The following is an 18,022-nucleotide window of genomic DNA, read 5'->3' on the forward strand; positions in this document are numbered from 1 at the left end:
TTGGTGCTCCTGTATTGGGTGCATATATATTTATAATGGTTATATCCTCTTGATGGACTGAGCCCTTTATCATTATGTAATGTCCTTCTTTGTCTTTTTTTACTTTCTTTATTTTGAAGTCTGTTTTGTCTGATACCAGAATTGCAACACCTGCTTTCTTCTCTCTGTTGTTTGCTTGAATTATCTTTTTCCATCCCTTGACTTTAAGTCTGTGCGTGTCTTTGGGTTTGAGGTGAGTCTCTTGTAAGCAGCATATGGATGGATCTTGCCTTTTTATCCATTCTATTACTCTGTGTCTTTTGATTGGTGCATTCAGTCCATTTACATTTAGGGTGATTATTGAAAGGTATGAATTTATTGCCATTGCAGGCTTTAAGTTTGTGGTTACCAAATGTTTAGGGTTACCTTCTTTACTGTCTTACTGTCTAACTTAACTCGCTTGTTGAGCTATTATAAACACAATCTGATGATTCTTTATTTCTCTCCCTTCTTATTCCTCCTCCTCCCTTCTTCATATGTTGGGTGTTTTGTTGTGTGCTCTTTTTAGGAGTGCTCCCATCTAGAGCAGTCCCTGTAGGATGCCCTGTAGAGGTGGTTTGTGGGAGGCAAATTCCCTCAACTTTTGCTTTTCTGGGAATTGTTTAATCCCTCCTTCATATTTAAATGATATTCGTGCTGGATACAGTAGTCTTGGTTCGAGGCCCTTCTGTTTCATTGCATTAAGTATATCATGCCATTCTCTTCTGGCCTGTAGGGTTTCTGTTGAGAAGTCTGATGATAGCCTGATGGGTTTTCCTTTGTAGGTAACCTTTTTTTTCTCTCTGGCTGCTTGTAATACTTTGTCCTTGTCTTTGATCTTTGCCATTTTAATTATTATGTGTCTTGGTGTTGCCCTCCTTGGATCCCTTGTCATGGGAGTTCTGTGTACCTCTGTGGTCTGAGAGGCCATTTCTTCCCCTAGTTTGGGGAAATTTTCAGCAATTATTTCTTCAAAGACATTTTCTATCCCCTTTTCTCTCTCTACTTCTTCTGGAATGCCTATGATTCTTATATTATTCCTTTTAGATTGATCACTCAGCTCTCTTAAAATTCTTTCATTCCTGGAGATCCTTTTATCTCTCTCTGCATCAGCTTCTCTGCGTTCCTGTTCTCTGTTTTCTAGTCCATTAATGGTCTCTTGCATCTCGTCCATTCTGTTTTGAAGTCCTTCCAGAGCTTGTTTTATTTCTGAATTCTCCTTCCTTAGTTCTTGCATATTTCTCTGCAAGTCCATCAGCATGGTTATGACTTTTGTTTTGAATTCTTTTTCAGGTAGACTGGCTAAATCTATCTCCCCAGATTCCTTCTCAGGGGAAGATGTAGCAGATGCTGAAGCTGTCTGGGTTAGTCTTGTCTGGATCATATTTTTTTGCCTTTTCATGTTGACAGGTGCTATTGACTGTCAGCTGGGAGGGCCAAAATTTTCACTTGCTACTGGCCTTTCTTTACTGGGGCAACTACGACCCCTAGTGGCTTGTGTTGGGTAATTGCGTGTAGAGTGGGTCTTTGTGTCTTGCCTGGCCGGAAGGGAGAAATTTCCCTTTCTGTGGGCGGAATTTTATCTCAGGTTGCTTCTCTGCTTTCGCAGCGCCCGGTGGGGTAATGGATGGGGGGGCTGCTTGACTGTTTGCCTCCGTGAGGGGTCTCAGAGCTGTTGCCCAGGGTGTTAGTGCACCCGGTTTTCCCTGTAATTTCCAGCTGCTGTACTGTGACCTGGGTTGTTTCCGTCAAGCTGTTAAGTCCATGTCCCTTTAAGACTTTCAAAAAGCCCCCGCTTTTCTTTGTCTCAGGGGCATCAGCTTCAGCACCCGCTCAGAGGTCTTACTCCCTGTTCCCCCAGTATCCAGGGCCCCCTGGGCATGTACTGTGTCTGCGCTCTGACCCGGATGTCTGGGGCTGGGTGTTCGGCAGTCCTGGGCTCCGTCTCCCTCCCGCTCTGCCTGCTCTTCTCCCGCTGGGAGCTGGGGGGAGGGGCGCTCGGGTCCCGCCGGGCCGGGGCTTGTATCTTACCCCTTTCACCAGTCGCTGGTTTCTCGCTGGTGTAGCTGCAGTCTGGCCACTGTCCTGCGTCTTCTGGTCTCTCTTTTAGGGCTAGTTGTGTTTGTTGTATTTTCAAAAGTATATACGTTTTTGGGAGGAGATTCCCACTGTCCTACTCACGCCGCCATGTTGGCTCCGCCTCTGCAGCATCTTTTTATTTGACTCTTATATTAATAGTGTTACACAGGGGAAAATTTTATTATTATTTCTATTTTGCCGAAGAGGAGAGACTCATTTTAATGTTACAGCACCTTCCTAAATTTACATGTCCATAAGTCAAGGTCCTAGATATTCTAAGGAATACAGATTTCTTTCTGTTCCAAAGCATTGCCCTCACTGAAAAATGATCTTAGCTCTATCGCCAGGAAGTTGAACAATCATTGAGCAGATTCAAGAAGTGTAAACTCTTCTAAGTAATTTAGGAACTCAAATTCAAAAATTTCCTCATTGGGGAATTTCCTAATTCAAAATAGCATGCATAATTATTTCATTTTTTGGTTAAGCTATGCAGCTGTTTACTTTTGCTTGTCTTTAGAATTTCTATTTCTTAATAGAATACCTTTCAAGCTAATAAAATAAAAACCAGTTAGGAAAATGAAAATCACTCTCTCATGTCTGACACAATTAGATCTGCCAAGAACTGGTCTCAGTGCTGACACAGATGTCAGTGACAAACTTGGATATTTTTCCATTTTCCTGTTCTGAGAAAATTAAATTGCATTGTTTCAAGAAGTTCAGAGTTATACTGGATTGTCACCAATCATAAAGTGTGTTCACAGAAACTCTCTGGAGTGATTATTATGCCAAATAAATTGCTCAAGTAGCTCTTGGATAGCTATTAGTTTCAATGAGGTTCACTTAATACTTTTATTGGTACTCATTTTTTTATGTGATTTTATTTTTTGGCAAAGCCTGAACTCTTCTGAATTCCAAATAATGGGTACAGATTTCTCTCACCCTTATAAAACCCCAACACAGCTATCCTCCCTCTGATTCATATCAGAAACATGAGACCGAAAGTGGGAAACTTAGATTGAAAATCACCAATTATTCCTGTTTTTCTTGGGAAAAGTCATCCAAGATACTTAACTTCTTTTCTTTTTCATCGCCCTCCAACTCAAAAAAAAAAAAACTTACTAAACATACTATATAGTGGAGACACAAAGTTTAATAAACTTATTTTCAGATCATGTTTCATGTGTTTTAGTATGAATAAGCTATTCACAATGGTAAAATTTAGCCTTTGACTTGATATCCTATAAATGACAATACTCCAGAAAATTCATATAAAATTGAATACATCAGCCAATGTAATTTGAAATATTAGAAAAAATGTTTAAAGACTTGCAAATTTGATGAATAGCATCAGTATCATTAATTTTAATTTCTTTGAAGGTCTATGCTCATATTGAGCAGATAGAAAAGAGCTAGATAAATTTTAGCTGAATGAATGAAAGACTAAAAGAATGAATAACTTTGGCTACATGACACTTTCATTTTGCAAAAAGCACAAAGCCTCTGCCATCCTGAAACTCACGTTTTAGTTTCCAGTGCTGCATATGATACACCACTATTATCTGTCTCCTGGAATACCAAGATTTCTCAACTATTTTCTTGAGTTTATCCTTGCCCTGAATACCTTGGGCATTAGGGGTGTCAATCCCCTGCACAGCTGAAAATCCTCCTATAACATTGTGTCTCCCCACAAATTTAACTACTATTAGGGTACTGTTGATTTTATGGTGATTAATGATAAAATAGACTAGTTTCTACATATATTTTATGTATTCATGACATACCTAGCTTTTTCTTAATTTTTTCAATATTTCTAGGCTACGGAGTTTGTGAGCTTTTCCAAGTTGTGGCAAATCTCAAAATAACTTTCCAATATATGTACTGAAAAATATCTGCATATAAGAGGAACCATGCAGTTCAAACCTGTGTTGTTCAAAGGTCAGCTGTATAGTTAAAAATAAAACATCCTCCCTAGCCAGAAAAAATTTTCACAAAGTAGAAGAGAAAAAAGACAACTTCATTACTGAATAATCGCTAAGTCAGAGTTTGATGTACGTCACTGGTAATCCACAAGGATCCTGCTTGCAGAGGCAGGAAGAAATCTCCCCTTTTTATACAGCCAAGAAGGTACATACATGTTTCCAAGATATATAACAACTAGCTTTCAGGTAACAGGACTTGACAGCACCATTTGTCATACATAGTTCATCTGAAATTCACTCGGTATTTAGGTGACCATCTGTGTTAGCTAATTGGCTTTATCCAAAGGGAATTTAAAAAAATCTTCTCATATCTTCATGGCAAGAGGTTGTTTTACAACTTGGAGCAAGAACCCTGCTGGAGTCAGGCTGCTGCCCTCTCACAGAACCTGAGAAATAGGAGGGCTATCATTCTGGGTGATTATGTTTCAAAGATAAGCTTCCCAGGCCCTTGAGAAAGACATTCCTGGGTTGTTAAGCTGGCAGGAAGCTTATTTAGCTTTTAAAAAGATTTACATCCATTTCAAAGAGACAGTGAAAGAACTTGTAAGTTTTCTAATAGAAGTGCTCTAAGAAAAGGGACAGGGGGCTCTCTTCCTTTATTTTCAACAGAGAGAATTAAGCCTCTTATTTTTAATTTGTATTTGCCCTAACACCCCTTCTAGTCTCCACACAGAAGACAGAAAAATCCTTTAAGGAAAATCACATCTCTTTAAAAACCATTCTGAATCTACCCACCTCATCCACAGTGAAAGGAAAAAAAATTCTTAAAACAGCCTACAGAACTATACATTATTTTTTTTTCTTATTTTATTTATTTATTTTTTTGTAGATAATTATTTTTTTATTGAAGGGTAGTTGACACACGGTATTACATTACATTAGTTTCAGGTGTACAACATAGTGATTCAATATTTATATACATGACGATTCTGGGTACCAGCTATCACCATACCAAGCTGTTAAAATACTTGACTATATACATTACATTCCGGTTACTTATTATTTTACCATTGGACGTGTATACTTTTTTTTTTTTTTTGTGAGGGCATCTCTCATATTTATTGATCAACTGGTTGTTAACAACAATAAAATTCTGTATAGGGTAGTTAATGGTCAATGCACAATCATTAATCCACCCTAAACCTAATTTTGGTCAGTCTCCAATCTTCTGAGGCATAACAAACAAGTTCTTACATGGAGAACAAATTCTTACCTAGTGAATAAGTTCTTACATGGTTAACAGTACAAGGGCAGCCATCACAGAAACCTTCGGTTTTGCTCATGCATTATGAACTATAAACAGTCAGTTCAAATATGAATACTCATTTGATTTTTATACTTGATTTATATGTGTATACCACATTTCTCTCTTTATTATTATTATTTTTAATAATAAAATGCTGAAGTGGTAGGTAGATACAAGATAAAGGTAGAAAACATAGTTTAGTGTTGTAAGAGAGCAAATGTAGATGATCAAGTGTGTGCCTGTAGACTATGTGTTAATCTAAGCTAGACAAGGGCAATAAAACATCCACGTATGCAGAAGATTTCTCTCAGAACGGGGGGGTGAGGTTCTAAGCCTCACCTCTGTTGATCCCCAATTTCTCACCTGATGACCCCCCTGTGACAGTGCCTGTCTTAGGTTGTTCCTCCCTTGAGGAATCTTACCCATCTCTGGCTAACCAGTCATCTTCCGGGGCCATACAGGGAAATGTAAAGTTGTTAAGTGAGAGAGAAGCCTTATTGTTTGAAATGGTTAGCTTTTTATTTCTTTGCATATTTATGCCCTGTAGCTTCTTTGCCCAGCATTTGTCTTGAGGTATCTTTACCACTTGGAAGAATTATGATACTTGGTAAATTTGATATGAGGCACGAATTCTATTTAAGGGTTGTAATTAGGAAGGAAGAAGAAAAGCTATAGAAGTAGCAGGCGGAAGAAAACATGGGAAGATTGATTATTTCTTTGACATATCTTCTTGTAGAGTAACTTCAGCATGTATAGATTTTAAGCTACTACTTAAATTGTGCACACACATTAACATAATAGGAGTTTAGTTACATAACCAAAGCATACCTGTAATTACCAGCCATCTCCAGTGAAACCAAGAAAACCAGTTAGGTACCTTAGGCATTTGTGAAAACTTATCTATGATATGGTGGATATTGTCCAACTGAACTTGAACAGTCTGAGAGAAATCAGACAAATTAAAACAACCCATTCCTGGGGACAGTTCACATTCCATATGTTCTTTTAACAGTAAATAGTCTGTAGTTGTAAGATTTTGAAGCGCTACAATTTGCACTTCTCCTAATTCCTGGTTGAGTTCCAACAGTATAGATTCAGTCAAATTTGTTGTTTTACTGTACACACAGGCTAGCTTAGATATCTCCTTCATCATTCCCATGGCAAGTCCAGGAACTGGTGGGATGAGTGCATCTACAGATGTAGCAGTGTGTGGATCTTTGTTGGGGTTTTTTGATGATCATCTTCTGGCATGAGTCTTCCAGAGAGTGCTGATGTTGGAAGTTCTTTTTCATATCGTATCTTAGTTCATTTTCAGGGTAGCCCAATTAGGCTTTGATCCTCTGTATAAACACAAACAGACCCTTTGCCTACACTTTTATATGCCCTTTATACACTTGTGTAGAACTCATTGGAGGTTACCACACAGTAACTGCATTTTTTTTTTTTGGTATCATTAATCTACACTTTCATGACGAATATTATGTTTACTAGGCTCTCCCCTATATCAGGTCCCCCCTATAAACCCCTTTACAGTCACTGTCCATCAGCATAGCAAAATGCTGTAGAATCCCTACTTGCCCTCTCTGTGTTGTACAGCCCTCCCTTTTCTCCTACCCCCCCCATGCATGCTAATCTTAATACCCCCCTGCTTCTCCTCCCCCCTTATCCCTCCCTACCCACCCATCCTCCCCATTCCCTTTCCCTTTGGTAACTGTTAGTCCATTCTTGAGTTCTGTGATTCTGCTGCTGTTTTGTTCCTTCAGTTTTTCCTTTGTTCTTATATTCCACAGATGAGTGAAATCATTTGGTATTTCTCTTTCTCCACTTGGCTTGTTTCACTGAGCATAATACCCTCCAGCTCCATTCATGTTGCTGCAAATGGTAGGACTTGCCCTTTTCTTATGGCTGAGTAGTATTCCATTGTGTATATGAACCACATCTTCTTTATCCATTCATCTATCGATGGCGATTTAGGTTGCTTCCAATTCTTGACTATTGTAAATAGTGCTGCGATAAACATAGAGGTGCACTGATCTTTCTCATACTTAATTGCTGCATTCTTAGGGTAAATTCCTAGGAGTGCAATTCCTGGGTCAAATGGTAAGTCTGTTTTGAACATTTTGATGTACATCCATACTGCTTTCTACAATGGTTGAACTAACTTACATTCCCACCAGCAGTGTAGGAGGGTTCCCCTTTCTCCACAGCCTCGCCAACATTTGTTATTGTTTGTCTTTTGGATGGCAGCCATCCTTACTGGTGTGAGGTGATACCTCATTGTAGTTTTAATTTGCATTTCTCTGATAATTAGCGATGTGGAGCATCTTTTCATGTGTCTGTTGGCCATCTGTACTTCTTTTTTGGAGAACTGTCTGTTCAGTTCCTCTGCCCATTTTTTAATTGAGTTATTTGTTTTTTGTTTGTTGAGGCGTGTGAGCTCTTTATATATTCTGGACGTCAAGACTTTATCAGATGTGTCATTTTCAAATATATTCTCCCATACTGTAGGGTTCCTTTTTGTTCTATTGATGGTGTCTTTTGCTGTACAGAAGCTTTTCAGCTTAATATAGTACCACTTCTTCATTTTTGCTATTGTTTTCCTTGCCCGGGGAGATATTTTCAAGAAGAGGTCACTCATGTTTATGTCTAAGAGGTTTGTGCCTATGTTTTCTTCCAAGAGTTTAATGGTTTCATGGCTTACATTCAGGTCTTTGATCCATTTTGAGTTTACTTTTGTATATGGGGTTAGACGATGGTCCAGTTTCATTCTCCTACATGTAGCTGTCCAGTTTTGCCAGCAGCATCTATTGAAGAGACTGTCATTTCACCATTGTATGTCCATGGCTCCTTTATCAATATTAATTGACCATATATGTCTGGGTTAATGTCTGGATTGTCTAGTCTGTTCCATTGGTCTGTGGCTCTGTTCTTGTGCCAGTACCAAATTGTCTTGATTACTATGGCTTTATAGTAGAGCTTGAAGTTGGGGAGTGAGATCCCCTCTACTTTATTCTTCTTTCTCAGGATTGCTTTGGCTATTCGGTGTCTTTGGTGTTTCCATATGAATTTTTGAATTATTTGTTCCAGTTCATTGAAGAATGTTGCTGGTAGTTTCATAGGGATTGCATCAAATCTGTATATTGCTTTGGGTAGGATGGCCATTTTGACGATATTAATTCTTCCTAGCCACGAGCATGGGATGAGTTTCCATCTGTTAGTGTTCCCTTTAATTTCTCTTAAGAGTGACTTGTAGTTTTCAGAATATAAGTCTTTCACTTCCTTGGTTAGGTTTATTCCTAGGTATTTTATTTTTTTTGATGCAATTGTGAATGGAGTTGTTTTCCTGATTTCTCTTTCTGTTGTTTCATTGTTAGTGTATAGGAAAGCCACAGACTTCTGTGTGTTGATTTTATATCCTGCAACTTTGCTGTATTCCGATATCAGTTCTAGTAGTTTTGGGGTGGGGTGAAGTCTTTAGGGTTTTTTATGTACAGTATCATGTCATCTGCAAATAGTGACAGTTTAACTTCTTCTTTACCAATCTGGATTCCTTCTATTTCTTTGTTTTGTCTGATTGCCATTTCTAGGACCTCCAGTACTATGTTAAATAACAGTGGGGAGAGTGGGCACCCCTGTCTAGTACCCAATCTCAGAGGAAATGCTTTCAGCTTCTCGCTGTTCAATATAATGTTGGCTGTGGGTTTATCATAGATGGCCTTTATTATGTTGAGGTACTTGCCCTCTATTCCCATTTTGCTGAGAGTTTTTATCATGAATTGATGTTGAACTTTGTCAAATGCTTTTTCAGCATCTATGGAGATGATCATGTGGTTTTTGTCTTTCTTTTTGTTGATGTGGTGGATGATGTTGATAGACTTTCGAATGTTGTAACATCCTTGCATCCCTGGGATGAATCCCACTTGGTCATGGTGTATGATCCTTTTGGTGTATTTTTGAATTCGGTTTGCTAATATTTTGTTGAGTATTTTTGCATCTACGTTCATCAGGGATATTGGTCTGTAGTTTTCTTTTTTGGTGGGTTCTTTGCCTGGTTTTGGTATTAGGGTGATGTTAGCTTCATAGAATGAGTTTGGGAGTATCCCCTACTCCTCTATTTTTTGGAAAACTTTAAGGAGAATGGGTGTTATGTCTTCTCTGTATGTCTGATAAAATTCCAAGGTAAATCAATCTGGCCCGGGGTTTTTGTTCTTTGGTAGTTTTTTGATTACCGCTTCAATTTCATTGCCAGTAATTGGTCTGTTTAGATTTTCTGTTTCTTTCTGGGTCAGTCTTGGAAGGTTGTATATTTCTAGGAAGTTGTCCATTTCTCCTAGGTTTCCCAGTTTGTTAGCATATAGGTTTTCATAGTAGTCTCTAATAATTCTTTGTATTTCTGTGGGGTCCGTCATGGTTTTTCCTTTCTCGTTTCTGATAGTTTTGAAATGTGTTGACTCTCTTTTCTTCTTAATAAGTCTGGCTAGAGGCTTATCTATTTTGTTTATTTTCTCAAAGAACCACTTCTTGGTTTCATTGATTTTTGCTATTGTTTTATTCTTCTCAATTTTATTTATTTCTTCTCTGATCTTTATTATGTCCCTCCTTCTGCTGACCTTAGGCCTCATTTGTTCTTCTTTTTCCAATTTGGTAATTGTGACATTAGATCATGCATTTGGGATTGTTCTCCGTTTTTTAAATATGTTTGGATTGCTATATACTTTCCTCTTAAGACTGCTTTTGCTGTGTCCCACAGAAGCTGGGGCTTAGTGTTGTTGTTGTCATTTGTTTCCATATATTGCTGGATCTCCATTTTGATTTGGTCATTGATCCATTGATTATTTAGGAGCATGTTGTTAAGCCTCCATGTGTTTGTGAGCCTCTTTGCTTTATTTGTACAGTTTATTTCTAGTTGTATGCCTTAGTTGTCTGAAAAGTTGGTTGGTAGGATTTCAATCTTTTGGAATTTTCTGAGGCTCTTTTTGTGGCCTAGTATGTGGTCTATTCTGGAGAATGTTCCATGTGCACTTGAGAAGAATGTATATCCTGTTGCTTCTGGATGTAGAGTTCTGTAGATGTCTATTAGGTCCATCTGCTCTACTGTGTTGTTCAGTGCTTCTGTGTCCTTACTTATTTTCTGCCCGGTGGATCTATCCTTTGGGGTGAGTGGTGTGTTGAAGTCTCCTAGAATGAATGCATTGCAGTCTATTTCCCCCTTTAGTTCTGTTAGTATTTGTTTCACATATGCTGGTGCTCCTCTGTTTGGTGCATATATATTTAGAATGGTTATATCCTCTTGTTGGACTGAGCCCTTTATCATTATTCAGTGTCCTTCTTTATCTCTTGTTACTTTCTTTGTTTTGAAGTCTATTTTGTCTGATATTAGTACTGCAACCCCTGCTTTCTTCTCACTGTTGTTTGCTTGAAATATGTTTTTCCATCCCTTGACTTTTAGTCTGTACATGTCTTTGGGTTTGAGGTGAGTTTCTTGTAAGCAGCATATAGTTGGGTCTTGCTTTTTATCCATTCTATTACTCTGTGTCTTTTGATTGGTGCATTCAGCCCATTAACATTTAGGGTGACTATTGAAAGATATGTACTTATTGCCATTGCAGGCTTTAAATTTGTAGTTACCAAAGGTTCAAAGTTAGCCTCTTTAGTATCTTACTGCCTAACTTAGCTCACTTATTGAGCTGTTATATACACTGTCTGGAGATTCTTTTCTTTTCTCCCTTCTCATTCCTCCTACTCGATTCTTCATATGTTGGGTGTTTTGTGCTGTGCTCTTTCTAGGAGTGCTCCCATCTAGAGCAGTCCCTGTAAGATGTCCTGTAGAGGTGGTTTTTTGGGAAGCAAATTCCCTCAGCTTTTGTTTGTCTGGGAATTATTTAATCCCACCGTCATATTTGAATGATAGTCGTGCTGGATACAGTATCCTTGGTTCAAGGCCCTTCTGTTTCATTGTATTAAATATATCATGCCATTCTCTTCTGGCCTGTAGTTTTTCTGACGAGAAGTCTGATGTTAGCCTGATGGGTTTTCCTTTGTAGGTGACCTTTTTCTCTCTAGCTGCCTTTAAAACTCTTTCTTTGTCCTTGATCTTTGCCATTTTAATTATTATGTGTCTTGCTGTTGTCCTCCTTGGATCCTTTCTCTTGGGGTTTCTGTGTATTTCCGTGGTCTGTTCGATTATTTCCTCCCCCAGTTTGGGGAAGTTTTCAGCAATTATTTCTTCTAAGATACTTTCCATCTCTTTTCCTCTCTCTTCTTCTTCTGGAACCCCTATAATATGGGTATTTTTCCTTTTGGATTGGTCACACAGTTCTCTTAACATTGTTTCATTCCTGGAGATCCTTTTATCTCTCTCTACGTCAGCTTCTATGCGTTCCTGTTCTCTGGTTTCAATTCCATCAATGGCCTCTTGCATCCTATCCATTCTGCTTAAAAACCCTTCCAGAGTTTGTTTCATTTCTGCGATCTCCTTTCTGGCATCTGTGATCTCCCTCCGGACTTCATCCCATTTCTCTTGCGTATTTCTCTGCATCTCTGTCAGCATGTTTATGATTCTTATTTTGAATTCTTTGTCAGGAAGACTGGTTAGGTCTGTCTCCTTCTCTGGTGTTGTCTCTGTGATCTTTGTCGGCCTGTAGCTTTGCCTTTTCATGGTGATAGGAATAGTTTGCAGAGCTGGGACGAGTGGCGGCTGGAAGAACTTCCCTTCTTGTTGATTTGTGGCCCTCCTGTCCTGGGAGAACAACGACCTCTAGTGGCTTGTGCTGGGCAGCTGTGCGCAGACAGGGTTTCTGCTTCCTGCCCGGCTGCTATGGAGTTTATCTCCGCTGTTGCTGTGGGTGTGGCCTGGCTCGGGCCTCTGCTCCAAAGTGGTGGAGTCGCGTTGGAGGGGGAGCGGCCTGGAGGCTATTTATCCCTGTAAGGGGCCTCCCTGCTCCCTGCAGCCCAGGGGTTAGGGTACCCAGAGATCCCCAGATTCCCTACCTCTGGATTAAGTGTCCCACCCTGCCCCTTTAAGGCTTCCAAAAAGCACCCGCCAAAACAAAACAAAGACCACAAAAAAAAAAAAATTTTAATTAAAAAAAAAAAAAAAAGTGGCCGCCCGTTTTTCTTTATTCTCTGGTGCCAGCCTCAAGCATCTGCTCACCGGTCTTGCTGCCCTGCTTCCCTAGTATTGCCGGCCTTATCCCTTTAAGACTTCCAAAAAGCGCTTGCCAAAACAAAACAGCAAAAAAAAAAAAATGGTCGTGCGCTTTTCTTATGTCCTCCGGCACCCGGCCTCCGGTTCCCGCTCACTGTTCTTGCTGCCCTTTTTCCCTAGCATCCAGGGCCCCCTGGGCACGTACTGTGTCTGCACTCTGGCCCAGATGGCTGGGGCTGGGTGTTCGGCAGTCCTTTGCTCCATCTCCCTCCCGCTCTGCCTATTCTTCTCCCGCCGGGAGCTGGGGGGATGGGTGCTCGGCTCCCGCCTTGCCGGGGCTTGTATCTTACCCCCTTCGTGAGGTGCTGGGTTCTCTCAGGTGCGGATGTGGTCTGGATATTGTCCTGTGTCCTCTGGTCTTTATTCTAGGAAGGGTTGTCTTTGTTATATTTTCATAGATATATGTGGTTTGGGGAGGAGATTTCCACTGCTCTACTCACGCCACCATCTTCCGCCCCTCCCCTCAGAACTATACATTATTTAGAGTTCTTTTTCTCCTTCTCCATGCTCTCCCATCTCTGTTACCTCATCTCCAGCCCCCTCTCTCATTCGTTCAGCTGTAATATTCCTTGAACATACCAAGTGCTCTGGACTTGAGTCTTTCATCTGCTGTGTCCTCTTTCTGCAACGCTCCTTCCTTCCATCCCTTTGTATGTCTGCTCCTTGCCTGTCTTCCCTCTGCTCAGCCACCACTTTATCAGTAAGGCCCTCTCCATCTTGCTTATATCATATGGTACTTTTCTCCCCATACTTCCTAGCTCCCTTAGTTCTACCCTTATTTATTTTCCTTAGCACTTTGTCCACTTTTGACTAAATATATCCTTTTATCAGTGTTCCTTTATCTGTTGTTGCTTAACAAATCATCCCAAAACTTAGTAGCTCAGAACAAGGATAATGATTTTATTGGCTCTCGTGGGTATCCGTTCATCAGGGAATCAGAAGGGGCCTGCTCCGTCACTTGGGCTCTGAATCTCTCAAGCAGTTGCAGCGACATAGAGGATGCAGTTGGGAGAGTGGGGCTGAAGCATCTTGGGACTGGCTAGATATCTCTCTCTCTTTTTTCCATGTAGTCTCAAGGCCTCTCCATGTGAACTCTTAGCAAGGGCTACTTTGGGCTTTCTCACAGCGTGAATGCCTCTGGGCAATCGGGTCATTGCCAGTGTGCTGAAAAACTGCCAGAAGAAGTTGAGGTATGACCATAGATCCTCTTACTTGATGGGTGGAGTATAGAAGTGACATTGTAGGAAGAGCAAATGAGATGATTGGTATTATTACTGCAACCTTTGGAAAATGTAATCTGCCACAGTCACCAACGTGTGGCACTTCTGACTTGACTATAAGCCTACTAAGAGCATAGCTTCTTTTTCATTTAGAGCACCTACATATGTGCCTGAAATAATGTATGTACTAGGTACATTTTAAAGTAAATTAATAAATGAAATGCTGAATAAAAAAGGTCCTCATGGAATCTTATTCTTCTTCTGTTTTTAAAAATATGCACATTTATTTGCATGTCAACTAATGCATTTTGCTTTAAATATATTCAAGTGAGGCTTGCAGGTTGTGCCTACTTGCAATTTGGCTAAGAGGAGACTCTCTGCCCTGTAGGCCTTTCAACAGATAAATCTGAAATTCAATCTGATCATGTCATTCATCTGCTTAATATCCTTCAATGGTACCACCTAGCCTAAGGCAGAAATTTTCAAACTTTTAGACCACAGCTCACAGTAAAATGTGCACTTTATTTTGCCGTCATCTCCTAGAACATCAGCCCACACAAATACACATGGGCCTGCCTCATATTACTGCTCTTTGCAGATACTGCTTTTTTAAATAATTTGAAGGTCTGGCAACCCTGCATTGAGCGAGTCCACTGGTACCATTTTTCCAAAAGCATTTGCTCACTTCTTGTCTCTGTGTCACATTTTGGTAATTCTTGCAATATTTCCAACTTTTTCATTATTCCTGTATTTGTTATGTTGATCTGTGATGTTTTGGTGTTACTGTTGTAAATGTTTTTGGGCACTAAACTGCTCCCATATAAGACGGCAAACTTAATAAATGTTGTGCCTTTTCTGACTGCCCTGCTGACCAGCCATTCCCCATCTGTCTCCCTCTTTCCTGAGACACAACAGTATTGGAATTAAGCCAATTAATGACCCTACAATGGCCTCGAAGTGTTCAAGTGAAAGGAGGAGTCACATGTCTCTCATTTTAAATCAAAAGCTAGAAATTATTAAATTTAGCAAGGAAGGCATGTGAGAAACCAACATAGCCTGAGAGCTATGTCTCTTGTGCCAAACAACCAAGCTGTGAAGGCAAAGGAAAAGTTCCTGAAGGAAATGAAAAGTGGTACTCCGGCGGTCATGAAGGACCCGGGAAACAGCCTTGCTGCTGACAGGAGTAAGCTCTCGTGGTCTCGGTAGAAGATCAAACATTCCCTTAAACCAAAGCCTAATCCAGAACAGGGCCCTCAGTATCTTCAATTCTATGAAGGCTGATTAAGGTGAAGGAGTTGCAGAAAAAAATCTTGAAGCTAGCAGAGGTTGGTTTATGAGGTTGAAGGAAAGAAGTGTTCTCCATAACATAAAAGCACAAGGTGAAGCAGCAAGTGCAGGTATAGATGTTGCAGGAAGTCATCCAAAGATCCAGCTAAGATAATTAATGAAGCGGGCTGCACTAAACAACAGATTTTCAGCGATGAAACAGCCTTCTATTGGAATAAGATGCCATCTAGGACTTTTATACTTAGAAGTTAATGCCTGGCTTCAAAGCTTCCAAGGACAGGATGACTATCTTGTTAGGAGCTAATGCAGCTAGTGACTTTAAGTTGAAGCCAGGGCTCATTCACCATTCTGAAAATCCTACGGCCCTTAAGAATTATGCTACATCTATTCTGCCTATGCTCAATAAATGGAACAACAAAGTCTGGATGACAATACGTCTGTTTACAACATAGTTTACTGAATATTTTAAGCCTGTTAACAAAATGTAAGATTCAGAACAATGTGCACACTGTGATCATTTGCTTAAAATGTGCATTTGATGATATACACATAGACTTATAGAACTGTAACTAGCTCCCAGTGGTGGGGAAAATGTAGATGCTGGGGACACTGGTTAGAGAGACAAACTTTGCCTGCCTTCTTTTTTAATTCTACTTAATTTTGTACATTTAAAAAATCTATTGAAATACATGCAATACATTTAAGTGTTACCTATTTTATTAAAGGACTGTTCTTCTTCCTCTATGAATAATTCCTACTCTAGTCTAGATTAGGTGGGCAAGAATAAAGATGTTACATCTTTTAATTGTGATTCCCAGGAGTAGAATCAATTGCCCATATAAACTGCAGCAGAGTAAGCCCACTCTCCTAAATTATTTTATAAGTTTAGAATGTGGCTATGTGTGTATGTTTAAATAAAATAATGTTTACCTAGATTGAGCATATTAGTCTACTGAAAACACTAGGATATTTTTCCCCCATGTAAACTGTCTGTTGCTTTGATCATTAACTATGTGGGCTAATAATTAAGATGTTCTAAATATAGGCTTAACATTTGTGAAACTAAAATTTTATTTTTCATTTGTTGATTATCAAGATCCCCATCCCCAGTGATTTCATTCTACTCATTGACATTATTTAAGTAAGTTTGCCCTCCAACTACAAGTCAGCTTAGTCATAGTGTCATCTCATCTATTTTGCTCCATCCTGTTAATCAGGTTCCGTATGACACCACATCACATTTCTTACAGATTTGAACAGTTCCTGTATATGAATTCCTTTGATCTGTATCTAGGATAGAGTGGATTTGCAGTCAGATTGGAAAAGTATATCCATATCTTTGGAGATGCCTGAATGTTTGGCTTTAATTCTTAGTTGAGATAGGAACAATGGGACTTAAAATCTGCAGCCACTCTAGTAACTCCCAGGACCAGATTTTTTACTGATGATTTTCATTTGACACAACCAGTTAGGCACCCTTGCTTGACTATGAGACCAGAGAGGCATAATGGATCCGACTGGGAATTTATCTTCTGACAAATTGAGCTCTTATGAGCTCAGGATACATTACACAGATCTTCAAGATTCAATATGGGAAGGAAGCCCCTTGGTATGTTAATAAGGATCTTTTAGAGCTTGAACATGGGATGTCTCTGGAATCTCCAGTACCTGACTGGATTCCAGTAAGTCCTTTCAAATATTCAAATTTTTGAAATCTTTGCAAACTCCTTGCACAACTCCATTAAGTACTCCAAATTATATTAGTCTGGGATTTTTTTTTCTTAGTAAGCCCACACAAGTTCCTAATCATAACTTTTCTTTAATAAGCTTAATAATCCTCTAACTATCTTTTGTAAAAAAGTCCTAAGGATGCACCTCAAACCTACAAATTTATAGCTCTGAAAACAGTATTCTTCCTCTTGATAATCTGAATACTTGTCTGACATTAGTCGTTCAGCTCCTATGCAGCTGACCATGATTTTCAAAGACTTCTCCAATCACAAACCAATTTTGAATTATTGTTTTAAGACTCTGATTTATGAAGCTTATTCTAGATGTCAAATTATGGCCTGGTGATGTATAAGATATTGCAAGGCACTAGGGTACTTGTCTAACAGGCCCAAGTTTGGTCTTAGAGACTAGAAATGAGACTCCTAAAATTATTTTTTAGTTAACTCCAGAAAACACTTGTGTTTCAAGTTTTTATGGCTTTAACAACACCATTTTACATCTCTGCTTCCCACCACAGCCCCAATGCCACAATTCTAATTGCCTATTTGATATTAATGTCAACTCAGAGTTGATACCTATAAAATTAATCCTCTTATCTTGAAATATTACAATATCACTAATAATAGTGTCAAATATTTATCATGTGTAAGCATTTGTTTACATATGCAATCTCATTTTTTGTTCATGCCATCCATTTGTGGTAGGCCCTTGACTGTTATCTTCTTTTACAGATGGGGAAATTGAGGCACAGAGATGTCATGTGAGTTCCCGATGTCATGTTTAAGGTCATAATGTTGCTCAGTAGTTGTACTTCAATCCAGCCTCACATCATTTACTTCCCAAAGCTTGCAACTGTAAAGACTATCTCACACTGCTTTTCATAAAGTTTCCTTGATGAATTATTTTTTTTTCTCTAAATTAGACCTAAAATCCCAATGTCACTTTCAGTTTCAATTATCTTTGACTTCTCACAGTGCCATAACAACAACTCTGGGAGTCTTCACACACATCTCACTGTCATTCCTATTCTCACTCTCTGTTTTAGGTCCTTGTTTATGGAGAGCTGAAATGCTGCAATGACTTCTGGATATACTTCCTGTTTCTAGTTCTTCCCATCAGCTCCTCTCTGTACACAACTAATAGGATGAACTTGCTAAAACAAAACTCTGATTATGTCTTAAATTATCTTTGGAAATCTTTTATTGGTGTCACATTATCTGCCAGAAGAGGTCCAAGGTCCTTTGTGTGGCCAGGA

Source organism: Manis pentadactyla, chromosome 4, assembly GCF_030020395.1.
Source record: "Manis pentadactyla isolate mManPen7 chromosome 4, mManPen7.hap1, whole genome shotgun sequence".
In the NCBI taxonomy this organism is placed as follows: Eukaryota; Metazoa; Chordata; class Mammalia; order Pholidota; family Manidae; genus Manis; species Manis pentadactyla.